Raw genomic sequence first — 15,768 nt, 5'->3', positions numbered from 1 at the left:
TGATAGACTTTCGCTTGATGTTGATTCTCTTAAACTTAGATCTTCTCCTCCTAAGCATGATATCAATGAGTCTCTCAAAGTAATGAGAATTTCCATTGATGAGTGTAAGGAAAGAACCGCTAGATTGCGTGCTAAGAAAGATAGCTTTATAAAAGCGTGTTCTTCTAGTTTCATGAAAATAATGATGAGGATCTTAAAGTTATTGATGCGTCTCCTATTAGATCTATGTTTTGCAATATGAATTTTGATGATTATGGGACTGATGATGAATCAACTTTGCCTAGAAGGCGTCCCAAGAATTCGGAGTCTTTAGATCTTGATGCTAAATTTGGTAAAAGTGAGATTGGAGAGGTCACAACTTCAAATAACATTGAACCTACTATCTCGGATTTCAAGGAATTTGATTATGATAATTGTTCTTTAAAAGGTTGTATTTCCTTGTTGCAATCCGTTGTTAATTCTCCTCATGCTTATAGTCAAAATAAAGCTTTTACCAAACATATTGTTGATGCCTTGATGCAATCTTATGATGAAAAACTTAATTTGGAAGTTTCTATACCTAGAAAACTTAATGATGAGTGGGAACCTACTATAAAGATTAGAATTAAAGATTATGAGTGTTTTGCTTTGTGTGATTTGGGTGCTAGTGTTTCCACGATTCCGAAAACTTTATGTGATATTCTAGGTTTTCATGATCTTGATGATTGCTCTTTAAATTTGCACCTTGCGGATTCCACCATTAAAAAGCCTATGGGAAGGATCAATGATGTTCTTATTGTTGCAAATAGAAATTTGGTGCCCGTAGATTTTATCGTTCTTGATATAGATTGCAATCTTTCTTGCCCTATTATTCTTGGTAGACCTTTCCTTAGAACGATTGGTGCGATTATTGATATGAAGGAAGGGAATATTAGATTCCAATTTCCATTAAAGAAAGGCATGGAGCACTTTCCAAGAAAGAAAGTCAAATTACCTTATGAATCTATCATGCGGGCTACTTATGAATTTAGTGCCAAAGATGGCACTACTTAGATCTATCTTTGCTTTATGCCTAGCTAGGGGCGTTAAACGATAGCGCTAGTTGGGAGGCAACCCAATTTTCTTTTGTTTTTTGTTTTGCTCCTGTTTAGTAATAAATCTTGCATCTACCTTCTGTTTAGATGTGTTTTATCTTTTAATTAGTGTTTGTGCCAAGTAGAACCTATAGGATAACCTATGATGATAGTTGATTGATTCTGCTGAAAAACAGAAACTTTGCGCGCACGAATATAATTCTTTAAATCACAGAACGTGCTTTTGCATTGATTATTTTTGTTGTTCAATAAACAAATTGTTCCAGGACTTCCTATTTTGGTAGGATTTTTAGAGTTCCAGAAGTTTGCGTTAGTTACAGATTGCTACAGACTGTTCTGTTTTTGACAGATTCTGTTTTTCGTGTGTTGTTTGCTTATTTCAATGCATCTATGGCTAGTAAATTAGTTTATAAACCATAAGGAAGTTGGAATACAGTAGGTTTAACACCAAAATAAATAAAGAATGAGTTCATTACAGTACCTTATGTGGTGGTTTTGTTTTCTTTCACTAACGGAGCTTATAAGATTTCCTGTTGAGTTTTGTGTTGTGAAGTTTTCAAGTTTTGGGTAAAGCTTTTATGGACTATGGAATAAGGAGTGGCAAGAGCCTAAGCTTGGGGATGCCCATGGCACCCCAAGATATTCAAGAATAGCCAAAAGCCTAAGCTTGGGGATGCCCCGGGAAGGCATCCCCTCTTTCGTCTTCGTTCATTGGTAACTTTACTTGGAGCTATATTTTTATTCGCCACATGATATGTGTTTTGCTTGGAGCGTCGTGTATTATATTAGTCTTTGCTTTTTAGTTTATCACAATCATCCTTGCTGTACACACCTTTTGGGAGAAGCCTATTTGATTAGAATTTGCTAGAATACTCTATGTGCTTCACTTATATCTTTTGAGCTTGATAGTTTTTGCTCTAGTGCTTCACTTATATCTTTTAGAGCACAGTGGTGTCTTAATTTTGAAGAAATTTTTAGTATCTCATGCTTCACTTATATATTTTTGAGAATCTTTTAGAACAGCATGGTATTTTCTATGGTTACAAAGTTGGTCTTAGAATGATGAGCATCCAAGTTGGGTATAATAAAAACTATCATAGGAAAAGAATTGGATGCTATGATCAACTTGATGCTTGATAATTGTTTTGAGATATAAAGGTAGTAATGTTAGGGTCATGCTAGTGGGTAATTATGAAATTTAGAAATACTTTTGTTGAAGTTGGCAAGTCCCATAGCATGCACGTATGGTAAAAGTTGTGTGACAAATTTGTTGCATGAGGTGCTCTTTTGATTGTCTTCCTTATGAGTGGCAGTCGGGGATGAGCGATGGTCTTTTCCTACCAATCTATCCCTCTTGGGGAATGCATAGTAGTACTTTTCTTCGAGGGCTAAGTAGACTTTTGCAATAAGTATATGAGTTCTTTTTGACTAATGTGAGTCCATGGATATATGCACACTCATCCTTTCACTTTGCTAGCCTTTATTATTACCGCGCAACTTTCGCCGGTATCATAAACTCTTTATTTACCTTCCTCAAAACAGCCACCATACCTACCTATCATGGCATTTCCATAGCCATTCCGAGATATATTGCCATGAAACTTTCCACCGTTCCGTTTATTATGACACGTGCCATCATTGTCATATTGCTCTTTGCATGATCATGTAGTTGACATCGTATTTGTGGCAAGGCCACCTTCATAATTCTCATACATGTTTCTCTTGATTCATTGCATATCCCGGTACACCGCCGGAGGCATTCATATAGAGTCATATCTTGTTCTAGCTTTGAGTTGTAATTCTTGAGTTGTAAATCCATAAAAGTGTGATGATCTTCATTATTAGAGCATTGTCCTAGTGAGGAAAGGATGATGAAGGCTATGATTCCCCCACAAGTCGGGATGAGACTTTGGACTTTACAAAAAGAAAAAAAATGAGAAAAGAAAAAAAATGAGAAAAATAAATAAATAAGAAAGGCCAAAAAGAAAAAAAGAAAGGCCAAAGAAAAAAAGGAAAAAAGGAAATGAGAGAAAAAGAGAGAAGGGACAATGCTACTATCTCTTTTTCCACACTTGTGCTTCAAAGTAGCACCATGATCTTCATAATAGAGAGTCTCCTATGTTGTCACTTTCATTTACTAAGTGGGAATTTTTCATTATAGAACTTGGCTTGTATATTCTAATGATGGGCTTGCTCAAAATGCCCTAGGTCTTCATGAGCAAGCAAGTTGGATGCACACCCACTTAGTTTCTTTTGTTGAGCTTTCATATATTTATAGCTCTAGTGCATCCGTTGCATGGCAATCCCTACTCACTCACATTGATATCTATTAATGGGCATCTCATATAGCCGTTAATACGCCTAGTTGATGTGAGACTATCTTCTCCCTCTTTTTGTCCTCACAACCACCACCATATACCACCATAGTGCTTGTCCATGGCTTACGCTCATGTATTGCGTAAGAGTTGAAAAGATGAAGCGCGTTAAAAAGTAAGAAACAATTGCTCGGCTCGTCATCGGGGTTGTGCATGATGGCAGTATTTTGTGTAATGAAAATGAAACATGGCCTAACTATATGATTTTGTAGGGATAAGCTTTCTTTGGCTATGCTATTTTGATAGGACATGATTATTTGTTAGTATGCTTTGAAGCATTATTATTTTTATGTTTTATAAGCTTTTATTTTGAATCATTTGGATCTGAACATTCATGCCACAATAAAGAAAAATTACATTAAGAATTATGCTATGTAGCATTCCACATCAAAAATTTCTTTTTTATCATTTACCTACTCGAGGACGAGCAGGAATTAAGCTTGGGGATGCTTGATACGTCTCCAACGTATCTATAATTTTTTATTGTTCCATGCTATTGTATTACCCCTTTTGGATGTTTATGGGATTTATTTTACACATTTATATCATTTTTGGGACTAACCTACTAACCGGAGGCCCAGCCCGTATTGCTGTTTTTTTGCCTATTTCAGTATTTCGAAGAAAAGGAATATCAAACGGAGTCCAAACGGAATGAAACCTTCGGGAGCGTGATTTTTGGAACGAACGTGGTCCGGAGGACTTGGAGTGCAAGTCAAGAAGCAGCCAAGGCTCCCACGAGATAGGAGGCCCCCCCTATAGGGCGCGCCCCCTTGTCTCGTGGGCCCCTCGGGCGGCCACCGACGTACTTCTTCCTCCTATATATACCTACGTACCCCGAAAACATCCAGTGAGAAGACGAAACACAATTTGCACCATCGTAACCTTCTATATCCGCGAGATCCCATCTTGGAGCCTTCGCTGGCGTTCTGCCGGAGGGGGAATCGACCATGGAGGGCCTCTACATCAACATCCTTGCCCCTCCTATGAGTTGTGAGTAGTTTACCACAGACCTACGGGTCCATAGTTATTAGCTAGATGGCTTCTTCTCTCTTTTTGGATCTCAATACAATGTTCTCCCCCTCTCTTGTGGAGATCTATTCGACGTAAACTCTTTTTGCGGTGTGTTTGTCGAGATACGATGAATTATGGGTTTATGATCAAGTTTATCTATGAATAATATTTGAATCTTCTCTGAATTCTTTTATGTATGATTGAGTTATCTTTGCAAGTCTCTTCGAATTATCAGTTTGGTTTGGCCTACTAGATTGATCTTTCTTGCCATGGGAGAAGTGCTTAGCTTTGGGTTCAATCTTGCGGTGTCCTTACCCAGTGACAGAAAGGGTTGCAACGCAGGTATTGTATTGTTGCCATCGAGGATAACAATATGGGGTTTATATCATATTGCTTGAGTTTATCCCTCTACATCATGTCATCTTGCTTAATGCGTTACTCTGTTCTTATGAACTTAATACTCTAGATGAAGGCAGGAGTCGGTCGATGTGTGGAGTAATAGTAGTAGATGCAGGCAGGAGTCGGTCTACTTGTTATGGACGTGATGCCTATATACATGATCATGCCTAGATAATCTCATAATTATTCGCTTTTCTATCAACTGCTGGACAGTAATTCGTTCACCCACCGTAATACTTATGCTATCTTGAGATAAGCTACTAGTGAAACCTATGGCCCCCGGGTCTATCTCTTATCATATTTGCTTCCAATCTACTTTTATTTGCATCTTTAATTTTTGCATCTATATTATAAAATACCAAAAATATATTTATCTTATCATACTATCTTTATTAGATCTCACTTCCACAAGTGGCCGTGAAGGGATTGACAACCCCTTTATCGCGTTGGTTGCGAGTTCTCAGTTTGTTTGTGTAGGTGCATGGGACTTTTGAGGAGCCTCCTACTGGATTGATACCTTGGTTCTCAAAAACCGAGGGAAATACTTACGCTACTATTGCTGCATCACCCTCTCCTCTTCGAGGAAAACGAACGCAAGCTCAAGACATAGCACGATTCCACCGGGGGATCTTCCTCTCCCGGAGGGGGAAATCACTGTATCATCTCACCAACAACTCTCATTCTTGGGGAGGGCTATCTCATCAACTCTTCATAGACCATCCTCTCAACCTAGTTAATCCTTGTGTTCAATCTTTGTACATATATGTGGTGCTTTGGGGACAGTGTGTTGATTACATCTTGTGTTGTACATATGGTGAATGTGGCGGAATATATGCTTAGATCCATATGCTATTTAATACCCCTTATTTGAGCCGATTATCATTTGTGAGTAGTTACTTTTGTTCTTGAGACGCGGAATTCATGTGCAATACGTGAACGATGTGTATGATATTGGCTGATATATGTTGTGATTCCCTTAGTGGTGTCATGTGTAGGTCGACTACATGTCACTTCACCTTATTAGGGCCTAAGGGAATGCATTGCGGAGTAGTTATTAGATGATGGGTTGCGAGAGTGACAGAAGCTTAAACCCTAGTTTATGTGCTACTTCATAAGGGACTGATTTGGGATCCAAAAGTTAATGCTATGGTTAGCTTTTATCTTAAAACTTTTCTCGTAGTTGCGGATGCTTGCGAGGGGGTTAAACATAAGTAGGAGGTTTGTTCAAGTAAGAATGTCACCTAAGCACCGGTCCACCAACATATCAAATTATCAAAGTAGCGAACACGAATCAAACCAACATGATGGACGTGACTAGATGAAATTCCCGTGTATCCTCAAGAACACTTTGCTTATCATAAGGGACTGTTTTGGCCTGTCCTTTGCCTCAAAAGAATTGGGCTACCTTTGCTGCACTTTTTTTACCGTTACCATACTTGCTCGTTACAAATTACCTTGCTATCAAACTACTCCGCTACTTACAATTTTAGCACTTGCAGGCATTACCTTGCTGAAAACCACTTGTCATTTCCTTCTGCTCCTTGTTGGGTTTGACACTCTTACTTGTCGAAAAGGCTACAATTGACCCCATATACTTGTGGGTCATCAAGGCTATTTCCTGGCGCCGTTGCCGGGGAGTGAAGCACTTTGGTAAGTGGAAATTGGTAAGGAAACACTATTACTACGTGCTGAATTTATTGTCACTTGTTACTATGGAAAACAATCCTTTAAGGGGTTTGTTCGGGGTATCCTCACCTCGAGCGGAAGCACAATTATTTGCCCCTCAACCTACTACACCTACAGAAAATATTGAATGTGAAATCCCTTCGGGTATGGTAGAACAACTGCTAGCTAATCGTTATGCACGAGATGGAACCAATCATCCTGATATGCACTTGATATATGTGGATGAAATTTGTGGATTGTTTAAGCTTGCAGGTTTACCCGGAGATGAAGCTAAGAAGAAGGTTTTCCTTTATCTTTGAAGGGAAAAGGGCATTGACCATGGTATAGGCTATGCGATGATATTGTATCCTTGAGTTTGGAATCGGTTCATCAAACATTGGAATTCCCTATGCATTTATCCTATGCATCTAGTTCATCGTGATCGGAATTATATATATAATTTTTTCCTTGTGAAGGAGAAATTATCGCTCTAGCCTGGGGGGAGGCCTTAAGTCAATGTTGGTATTCATGCCCCAATCATGAGCTCTCGAGAGAAATTGGTTTATTCAGAATTTTTATGCTCGGCTTTTCTCGTGATGATCAATCCAATGCTTGATACTTCTTGTACTGGTTCTTTTATGAAGAAGACTATTGAATTCAGTGGATCTTTTAGAAATAATTAAACAACTCGAAGATTGGGAACTCGATGAAGGTAAAGAGTCAGTTATTAAGCTTAAGTATGATTGTGTTAAATCTTTTATGAATACCGATGCTTTTCAAAAGTTTAGCACTAATATGGACTTGACTCTAAGATAGTATCCTCCTTTTGTGAATCATTTGCTACTCATGTTGACCTCCCTAAGGAGAAGTGGTTTAAATATCATCAACATTGTAACATCCCAATTTTCAATTTGGATGTTATACATAGATCATCATATGCATATCATATTTATTCTTGCAGTTTGGTTGAGGTCCTGGAAATCTTAACCAACTCAAGGACCCACGGAGAGAGTTGGAGGTTTCACAAAATTCATATTTGAATTCTTTTCAAATTTCAAGAAAGGATCAATTTCGTTTTATTATTTTTCTCTCCAACTATTTCCAATATTAAAAAAAATGAGCGAAGATAACATGACTTCTTCAAATTCAGAGAAATAGTGGAGAAAGAATTTTAAAATCAAATTATGTTTTTTTCCAGTATTTTATTTGTGTTTTATTTGAATTAGAAAAATATGCATTTTTCAAAATTGCATTTTAGGCCAGAAAAATGTTCACTTTGTTCTAAATATTCTATTTAGACGGCGATAATTGTTTTTGGCATTTTTAGAATTTCCTTTATATTTTTTAGGAATTTTTCTTCGGGCGAAATTTTTTTTATATAAAAAAGAGTTCCTTAGCCCAACTGGGCCGAAGCCCAGCCGAACAGGCCAGCCCACAACGCCACCGCCACCGCCTCCGCCGCCGTCCCCAAGCCGGACTCCGGCCGGAGTCCGTGCCGCCGCCGACTCAGGAGCCACCTCGCCCAAGCCGTCGCCCCCCCCCCTTGGGCCTTTATAAGCCCCGCTGCCCCGCCGCCTTCACGCCGTCCAGCCAGCGCCGCCGCAGCCGCCTTCACGCCACCGCCGCCTGAGGCCACCGCCGCGCAGCCGCACCGTCACCGCCCCTGCCCCGCAGCCCCGCGCCGTCGCAAGGGCCACCGCCCGCCGCCGCCGACATGCCGTTGCCGCCCGTGCCAGAGCCACCGCCCGCCACCGTTGACCCTTCGCCCGTTGACCGGTATAAAACCGCTCCGGTTCGCTTCGGTTTTTCAGAACGTTTTTTTTTGTTTATTACTTGGCGGACGTTAGTCCGTTCGTTTGTTTTAACGAACGTTATTCATCGGGTTAGTTCAGACAGCGAACGTTCGTTCATTAGTCTTTTTCTTTTTAGTTTATTTTTTGCCAGGGACTTATCTGCGATTATTTTTATCGCAATTTAGCCCCTGATCTTTAAACTAGTATAATTTTTTACTCGTTTATCCAAATTAGATGAAACCAGCGCCAAAATCTTCATTCCGTTCTGTTCTTTCCAGTTAACCAACTTGAACATGATTTTTGCTACTGTAAAATCTGACTTTAGTCCAGAATAGTAAACGGTCTTGTTCATTCGTATTCTGAGTTTCGTTGCTCCGTTTGAGTTGAATCTTTTTGCGAATCGTAGCTAATCACATGTACCTACTGTTAAGATATAATTCACATGTTAATATTGCTGTTAGGTTTCGACTCTTGTTAGTTTAAGTCGTTTGCTTGTTTCATGTTCGATTTGGATCTTTTCTCGGTTTTTCTCGTGTTTAGTTTGAGTGATTGCTTATGTACGATATAGTTTGATTACGCTAGATTACCCGGAGTGCGAAGATTGTTACTACGTATCTCTAGAGTTTGCAGAGCGTCAGCAAGGCAAGTTACACTTTTATCATATCCCTTATTACCCAGTTTTAACTATGCATTAGTATTGCCCCTCAAATGTTTGCATTACTAGGATTGGGAACATGTGGTTTTGGTTGTAGTGCTTGAGGTAGGGACCTAATACCTTTTGATCACCCTGGGAATATACGTTATGCTTATTATTGCTTAGCCATGCGCATAGACGGGGATTGGATCGTGATTCACACATGGAAGTTTGAGAGTTATTTTAATCATGGATAACATTAAGGTGGCAACTTCAATATACATCTGGGTGGATTGGTTGAGGCACCTAGGGAACCAAGTGTTATCTGTTTTTGGAAATCCAGGGTACCCATGTGATTATCCTATGGAATGCCACCCAGGCTCAAAGGGGTCATAAGATTATTCATGCTAGAAACTTTCGTGTGTAGCCACAAGCCATTATGGGCTCTGGCATAGTCGAGTAAGTTGCGTTAGCTCTTGAAGAGGTAGACTAGCAGATGTAGAGGGTTGTAGGTGGTACCGTCTACCTGGAGTAGAGAGTTAATGCTTCAAAAGGGATATGTCTCGATCATCCGATCATGGATGCAGTCAAGTCTTATGGGGAAAAGTGTGCAAACCTCTGTAGAGTGTATAAACTAATCATGTTTAGCCGTGTCCCCGATTATGGACATCTTGAGTATCTAGTACTTGAATCTATTGATGTGATCTCATCACGTTACTTTAATTAAATTGAATTGGGTTAATGATGATACTTTTAATTGGGATTTGAGTTGGGGTTACCTTCTCAAATAATGGGCAACTCGGGAGTAGTTAAATAAATTTATTCCTTTGTTGTGGGGAAAAACTAGCTTTATGCAAAACCATGGAACTTACAGCCTCCACCAGCCAAATATTGCATGTAGATATAGTTCTTGCATTTCATTGCTTTACAGTGTAACTATGCCATCATATTCCATGTGCTGACCCGTTTCAGGCTGCAACGTCTTATGTTGCAGACTACTCAGACGATGAATAAGGTGCGATAGGTCGTTGTTTTGCACTCAGCTATGCCGTTGGAGTTGATGGACTCATTTACCTTTGAAGCTTCCGCAGCTACCTAGTTTAGATGGCCTTCAGCCATTATATTTTTGTAATCATACTCTTTATGAGGACTCATTGTAATAAGTGTGTGATTGAAACTCTGTTATAATTTCTCGAGTATTGTGTGTGTCGGCATTACCGATCCAGGGATGACACTGATGCACAGAGACCTGATCGTTTGAGGTATGGTCGCTACAAGATGGTATCAGAGCCCATGCTGACTGTAGGATGCGACCACTAGAATGAGCCACAGGATTTCTCTTCTCTACTCATTTCTAATTCTCCTCTCTTTCTGCTCTATAGATGGCGGATCCCAGGAACAAGTTCACTCAGCCGGATGATGACACCCCTTTCGGACGCCACTTGAAGGAAGTCACTAAGTATTTGAACATCGGACTACCAAGCTTCATGGGGACTTTCTCTACATCTGTACCGGAAGAGGAGCACTGGAAGATCAAAGTCTGGATACCTGGGAGGACCTTTGCATCAACAACGGAGCCTATCGATTTCTATCTGGATGCACCAAGCTGGAGTATTGGAAAGAGCATGGCCGCACACATCACCTTTGGGCGCAAATGTGAGGTATATCACAAGGAGCTCAAGAATACCATTTATCAGATATGTGGCCGCCGAGATGACAAATGGGAAATGATTCACACCAGGAGGGGTGGATCAATTGCAGCTTACATTCAAGAGATGGGAGATCATATTCGTCGACAGGAGAATCAACAAATCATCCACATGAAGAAGATCAAGACACTGATGAGGAGAAACAATGAGCTAGAATAGGAAATCAAGTCTACACGCGATGGATATGAGGAAGAGATTGTTGTACTACTGGGAAAGAATGAAGACCTGAAGAAGAAGCTAGGAGTATTCACGGGAGACCCTATGCCAAAGAAGGAGAACAACCACCCAGGAGACTACATCATCATCGACGACACCGACTCCAACCCTGATAGTGATGACGACTACGTCGATGAAGCTGGAGCAGATATCATGGAGTCTTTCTCTGATGAAAATTTCTAGACGACCACCATTGTAATTAGTAGTATTTCCCTCCAAGTAGTTGAAATGATCGAGTTTGTAATCTTAGGTTAGACCTCCTTGTGTGATCTTGTGTCCTATTGAATTAAGTGAAATTGATTGTGTTTGTCTCATGAGCATTATGGGTAGTTAATCTCTCTTAGACCTCAATTCTATTCTGTTTTCTCACCCCTTTTAAACCCATCAGATGCCTCCGAGACGTGACAATGGATTTGCCTTCCCACGGAGCTCACTCAGTTGATCCAGCAGCAGAATACCTTGATGCAGTTAGTAGTTCAGAATCAGAACCAAGGCAACAACAACAACCCCCCACCACCACCACCCCCTATTGATCACCTAGCTCGCTTTCTAAGGTTGAATCCGCCGGTGTTCTCTAGTAGCACCGAGCTGATTGTTGTAGACGATTGGCTCCGCAAGATTGGAAGAGAGCTGACCACTGCAGGATGCACAGATGGGAGAGGGTGCGTTTTGCCGCACATCAGCTTGATGGACCCGCAGCATCATGGTGGGAGAATTTCACAGCCACTTACCCCATTGACACTGTTACATGGGACCAGTTTCAGCAGGCTTTCCGCAATGCCCATGTTTCAGCAGGAGCTATGAGCATGAAGAAGCGTGAGTTTCACAACTTGCACCAAGGAGGACGTAAAGTGGGACAGTATGTGGATGAGTTTAGCAAGTTAGCACGATATGCCCCTGATGACGTAGCTACACATGCCGCTAAGCAGGAGAAGTTTCTGGAAGGACTGAATGATGAGCTGAGCATGCAGTGGATGGTGGCAACATTCAACAACTACCAGGAGTTGGTAGATAGGGCTCTTATGATTGAAGGCAAGCAACAACAGATTGATAATCGCAAGAGGAAGTATGGACAGGGGAGGTACACTTCAGGAGCTCAGCAGAAGCCCCGCTATTCCCCGTACTTGGGAGGACATACCCACAACCATGGAGGCCATAACCATGGAGAACACATGCACAACGGAGCAAGTTTGCATAACCATAGTGGCCCCAAGAATGGCAATGGGAATGGAGGAAGCAGCAGCCAGAACTGTTCCAACCCTTCAACACTAGCCAAGAGGGATTTGAGCCACATTGCCTGTTTCAGGTGCCAGAAGACTGGACATTATTCCAATGAATGTCCTGAAGCGAAGAATGGAAATGGAAATGGAGGTTCTGCCAAGAAGCCCAACCCCTTCACCAAAGAACAGGTGAATCACATCAGCGTGGAGGAGATTGAGGATCAACCCGATGCAGTTGTCGGTAAGTTTTTGATTAATGCATTTACCGCACTTGTTCCTTTTGATACTGGTGCATCGCATTCATACATATCAAGGGGATTTGTGGACAAGTTTAAATTGCCAGCCCTAGCCCTTAGGTCACCCATGTTAGTAAGCTCGCTAGGAACCGAGTATATGGCCAGCCGATGGTGTGATCGGTTACCCTTAACCATTGGTAACCATGTGTTTCCCTCTGACCTAATAATTTTGGAGTCACAAGGATTGGATATAATATTAGGCATGGATTGGTTATCGAAGTATGGTGGAAACATTGAGTGTGCGGGTAAGTCGATATTTCTCACCACCCCAAAAGGAAGGAGGATCAAGTATGTATCCCGGCATTTGCCGAAGAGGATTCAAGTGAATACCTTATCAGGAGTTGTACAGGAGAAAGTACCAGTGGCGAAGGATTACCCAGACGTATTTCTGGAGGAGTTACCAGGCATGCCACTAGATCGAGATATTAAGTTTTTGATTGAGCTATTGCCAGGCACCGAGAAATATCGAAGAGACCGTATCGGATGCCTGCACAAGATTTGGGGGATATTAGGAATCAGATTAAGGAGTTACTGGATAAAGGTTACATTCGACCAAGTTCATCACCTTGGGGAGCCCTAGTGCTTCTAGTGGAGAAGAAGGATGGATCTTTAATGATGATTGTTGATTATCGTGCGTTGAATGAGGTGACGATCAAGAACAAATACCCTCTGCCGATGATCAATGATTTGTTTGACCAATTGAAAGGAGAGAAAGTTTTCTCTAAGATTGATCTTCGATCAGGTTATCACCAGTTGAAGATCTGAGAGAAGGATATACGTAAGACAACTTTTACCACAAGGTACAGGCTATATGAGTATACCGTTATGTCATTTGGTCTGACTAACGCGCCTGCCTATTTCATGAACATGATGAACAACGTGTTTATGGAGTTTTTGGATAAGTTCGTCGTGGTGTTCTTTGATGATATATTGGTCTACTCGAAGAACGAAGAAGCGCATAAGGAGCATTTGCGTTTGGTTCTTGAGAAGCTCAGAGAACATCAGTTGTATGCCAAGTTCAGCAAATGTGATTTTGTTTAAAGGAAGTTGGATTTCTCGGACATGTTATATCCGGAGAAGGAATAGCAGTAGACCCTACCAAGGTTGCTTCTGTGACTATATGGGTGGCACCCACATCAGTTGGAGAGATCAGAAATGTTCTTGGACTCGCAGCTTATTATCGGAGGTTCATTGAGAATTTCTCCAGGATTGCAAAGCCCATGACGGAGTTATTGAAGAATGACACCAAGTTTAAATGGACTGAGGAGTGTGAAGCCAGTTTTCAGGAGTTGAAGAAACGTTTGGTTACATCCCAAGTGATGATTCTCCCGACCAACGGAAGGGTTATCAAGTATATTGTGATGCTGCACGTCGAGGACTTGGAGCAGTGCTTATGCAGGAAGAAAGAGTTGTTTCATATGCCTCACGACAGCTTAAACCTCATGAGGTGAAATATGTTATGCACAATTTGGAGTTAACAACCGTAGTACATGCGCTGAAGACATGGAGACATTTTCTCATTGGAAATCATTGTGAGGTATACACGGATCATAAGAGTTTGAAATATATCTTCACGTTGAAGGAGTTGAACCTCATGCAAAGGAGATGGTTGGAGCTCATCAAGGATTATGACATGAAATTGCACTATCATCCCGGAAAGGCCAATGTCGTAGCAGATGGGTTGAGCCGCAAGAGTTATGTTAACACGCTCATAACTGAAGGAATACTTAAGGAGTTAGCACACGATCTTTGAGAGTTATGTTTGGAGATAGTTCCGAGAGGATATGTTGTAGCATTGGAAATTCAATCCACTTTGATGGGTAAGATCAGGGAAGCCCAGAAGACTGACAAGGAGATTGCCGAGACAAAGGAAAGGATGAGCAAAGGAAAGGCTAAGGATTTCGTGAGGATGAGCACGACACTTTATGGTTTGAGGATCGCGTTTATGTGCCTAATGACCCCGAGATCGGGAAGTTGATTCTGCAGGAGGCCCATGATTCGCCGTATTCGATTCACCCAGGAAACACTACAATGTATCTGGATTTGAACGAAAGTTTTCGGTGGACAGGAATGAAGAAGGATATTGCCGAGTATGTAGCAGTATGTGATGTATGACAGAGAGTTAAAGCAGAGCATCAGAAGCCAGTAGGATTGCTACAGCCATTTCCGATACCCGAATGGAAGTGGGATAAACTTGGCATGAATTTTATCACTGGATTGCCCAGGACTCGTTCAGGCTATAACTCTATCTGGGTTGTAGTTGATCGTTTGACGAAAGTGGCTCATTTCATTCCGGTGAAGACCACCTATATGAGTGCTAAGTTGGCAAAGATATACATGACCTGGATCGTTTGTCTACATGGATTTTTGAGGACCATTGTATCAGATAGAGGCACCCAGTTCACTTCAAAGTTTTGGAATCAGTTGCATGAAACTTTGGGTACCAGGCTAGAGTTCAGTACAACCTTTCATCCACAGACAGATGGGCAGACCGAGAGAGTCAATCAGATTCTGGAGGACATGTTGAGAGCTTGTGCGCTAGATTATGGATCTAGCTGGGATGACAATTTGCCATATGTAGAGTTCTCTTATAACAACAATTATATATCAAGCCAGTTGAAGATGGCCCCTTTAGAAGCGTTGTATGGAAGGAGGTGCAGGACACCGTTATCGTGGGACGAAGTTGGAGATCGACAGTTGTTCGGACCAGATTTAATCAAAGACTCTGAAGAGAAAGTTAAGTTGATTTGTGACAGGCTCAAGGTAGCCTAGTCCAGGTAGAAGAGTTATGCGGATTCTAAACGCAAGTCGAAGACAGAGTATATCTTCGTGTGTCCCCGCTTCAAGGAGTTAAGCGTTTTGGAGTCAAGGGAAAGCTAGCACCACATTTTGTGGGACCATACAGAGTTTTGGAACGCATGGGAGAAGTTGCATACAAGTTGGAATTGCCAAAAGGATTGTCAAGAGTTCATGATGTTTTTCACCTTTCCCAGTTGAAGAAGTGCCACGCAGAGATGGTCGATATTCCTTTGAGAGATACAGTGCCAATGGAAGCAATTCAGTTAGACAGTGATTTGACCTATGAAGAGAAGCCAGTCAAGATTCTCGAGTTTTCCAGTCGAGTTACTCGCAGCAAGGTTATCAAGTTTTGCAAAGTTTAGTGGAGCCACCATACCGAGGAGGAAGCCACCTGGGAGCGAGAAGAAGATCTTCGTAGAGACCACCCAAACCTTTTTGCTGACCAACCCGAATCTCGAGGGCGAGATTCATCTTAAGGGGGGTAGGTTTGTAACATCCCAATTTTCAATTTGGATGTTATACATAGATCATCATATGCATATCATATTTATTTTTGCATTTGGGTGTGATCCTAGAAA

This window comes from Triticum aestivum, chromosome 2B (assembly GCF_018294505.1).
Source record: "Triticum aestivum cultivar Chinese Spring chromosome 2B, IWGSC CS RefSeq v2.1, whole genome shotgun sequence".
NCBI classification, from domain to species: Eukaryota; Viridiplantae; Streptophyta; class Magnoliopsida; order Poales; family Poaceae; genus Triticum; species Triticum aestivum.
This window is presented reverse-complemented; position numbering follows the sequence as displayed.